Below are 3020 nucleotides of genomic sequence, written 5' to 3' on the forward strand. Positions count from 1 at the left end.
CTCTCTCTCTCTCTCTCTCTCTCTCTCTCTAGTTTTCTCTCAATTTGACAGGCTTTTCTACTCTTGGACTTGCTTTTTTTTTTTTTCCTTCAAATTGTTTCAATAATGACAAAATTTTAGTTGTAACATAGGGGGATTTATTCATGCATAATCATATGGCAGAAAGGCACACAAATGTAAGCATACTGCTACGCAGATTTCCTCTTTTTATTTTTTTTTTTTAGAGAGAGAGGGAATTTTAATATTTATTTTTTAGTTTTCGGCGGACACAACATCTTTGTTTGTATATGGTGCTGAGGATCGAACCTGGGCCGCACACATGCCAGGCAAGCGTGCTACTGCTTGAGCCACATCCCCAGCCCAATATTTCCTCTTAATAAAGGTAAATGCATGCACATGATCAGGACTCAGATCAAGAGAACCTCAATGTTTTAAAGCTATGGTTCATGCTTTTTCTGTCCTGTTTACTAAAAGATCTCGATTCTTTCTAAGGAAGTTTTTTTTTTTTTTTGTATTGGTTTTTGTTTTTACCTTTTACTTTACATCTTCAAAACATTTGGTCTGGTTTTCAGTATGCTATGATGTAGGAGGTCAGGATTCACACTTCCATATGTATATCTAATTAATCCAGAATCCAGTACAATTTGCTTAAATACAATCTCTTTCTTACTGTATGGCAATGTCACTATTGTTAATACCAACTCATCACATAGGCAGGTCTGTCCCCAGACTTTCCAATTTATTTCATTGGTCTTTTTGTCCATCTGTTTTACAAATATCTACTATTTTTTTTTATAAAAGTCAGGTTTTTCTTTATTTAATACATTCTAATCAAATAGTAACAGCAGTAAATAAACACTTTGAAAAACAGGCAGGTATCCCCCTATATATGGAAGAAAATTAAGTCAAGGTATTCTACACAGTAGAAGGGAGACAACTGCTGATGTCCGTGGTTAGACAATTCAAGGACTGGGAAATTTCTAAAGCCATTTCCAAAAAAAATCAATGGCAACAGTTTGGGGCACAGCTACTTCAAAGGGTAAAATGTCTATATCTACACTGGTTTTTATTAACAGAGATTGAGTTGCACCTGTAGAGCATGACATTCTTGTCTTTAGCCTTAAAGGAAAAGAGAAAGTCTTTTCCATTTGCACCAGTTTGAAATATTTCTGAAATAAGGCTCCCTTGAAATGGGTTACTACAGTACTCATTCACAGGAGAGTTCATACCTGTAGTAAAAAGACAAATACAGGATCTCAGGGTCACTTTTTTTTTTTTGGTTGATTTGGTTAATTGCATAAAATGAGGGATAAATACTCACAAGCATGATGTGTTCCACAAAACTACGTACATCAGAATGCAACATATAAAATGTCCTTAAAGGTACTGATCATCAGGCGTATAAACGCAAGGTTAAGCCTGCATCAGCTTGGTTCCTTTAGCTTCTTCAGTACTCCACTCGCTCTTTGTTACTGGGGCTTGGAGCTTGGAACTTGGAACTTGGACCTTGGACCAACTAATCTGCGAATTGAGTACCAAGATGGGAAATTCAGATTGGATTCTATCATATGTGTCAAGTCCAAGCTTAAGCAATTTGACAGTGTGGTTCATCTGATTGACTACTATGTTCAGATGTGCAAGGATAAGCGGTCGGGCCCAGAAGCCCCCCGGAATGGCACTGTTCACCTCTATCTGACCAAACCGCTCTATACATCTGCACCATCTCTTCAGCATCTCTGTCGACTCACCATTAACAAATGTACCGGTACCGTCTGGGGACTGCCTTTACCAACAAGACTAAAAGATTACTTGGAAGAATATAAATTCCAGGTGTAAGTGTTTCTGTTTTTCTAAACATCATCATATCGAGTATCTCCAAATGCAGCTATGTAAGACGACACCAAAACTTGAGCGACTGGATAACTGCACAGAATTCTAAAAACAGCTGAAGTCAACCTAATTTAAATGCGTAAAGAGGTAGCTAGGTATTTAAAATTCCCCTAGACCTTTTCACCTGAGTGATGCTTCCTTTCCTAAGGCTGACCAAGATCAGTTGATCCTTTTAACTAAGAAATAAAATGCCCCAAGTAAAGGCTGAGGGAGCATTTTATCAGAATGCCTTGTCTTTCTGAAGTTCCTTTGCCTTAGGTCCAAGGTCCAAGTTCCAAGTTCCAAGCTACTATTTTTAATTATTATAGCTAGGAATGTCTTTATAGGTAGTAATGAATGTCCCTTAACATTATAATTCATCTTTAAGATTATCTTGCATATTTGGTCAATATATATCTATATCTATCTATATCTATCAATCTATCTATCTATCTATCATCTATCTATATTTGAATTCACTTTTTAATGAAAACAAATACTTTCTGAGATTTGAATTGGGAATATATTGAATAGATCAACTTGGCAACTTGGTAAAATTGACATTTTTATAATATTGAATCCATTACTGTAATCCATGAACATGGTACTTTCTTTTATTTTTTTATAAATAAGTATTAGGCTGGGCATGATGGCAAACACTCATAATCCCAGTGGCTCTGAAGGCTGAGGCAGGAGCATCAAAAGTTCAAAGCCAGTCTTAGCAACTTAGCAAAACTCTAAGCAACTTAGTTAAACTCTGTCTCAAAGTTTAAAAAAAAACAAAATGGCAGCTGGGAATGTGGATCAATAGTTAAGTGTCCCTGGATTGAATCTCTGGTACAAACAAACAAACAAACAAACAAACAAAAATTAGGTCTTAGTTTGGTGGCACTGTATAAAGATGTAACATCAACAATCAAAAGATATAGAAGTGGAGCTAAAGGAGCCTCAAGAGTTTTTTGGGGTCATCACGGCTGAGTATTATACATTAAAATTAGAATGAAATCATTTTAGGATATTAAATTGTAAACCCCATGGTAACCACAAAGAAAGCTATATGTAAAATATAAACAAAAGGAAATGAAAAATAAAAGAAGTCACTGTGAAAAAAGAATCAGTTGAGCACAAAAGATACTAATGCAGGAAATAGC

General features: G+C 35.8%; 1 pseudogene; it reads left to right on the forward strand.

Annotated features, from left to right (window-relative positions):
• The first annotated feature begins 1371 nt into the window (after positions 1-1371).
• On the forward strand, positions 1372-1989 carry LOC144252324 (suppressor of cytokine signaling 2 pseudogene; annotated as a pseudogene).
• Positions 1990-3020: the final 1031 nt, after the last annotated feature.

Source organism: Urocitellus parryii, chromosome 1 (assembly GCF_045843805.1).
Source record: "Urocitellus parryii isolate mUroPar1 chromosome 1, mUroPar1.hap1, whole genome shotgun sequence".
In the NCBI taxonomy this organism is placed as follows: Eukaryota; Metazoa; Chordata; class Mammalia; order Rodentia; family Sciuridae; genus Urocitellus; species Urocitellus parryii.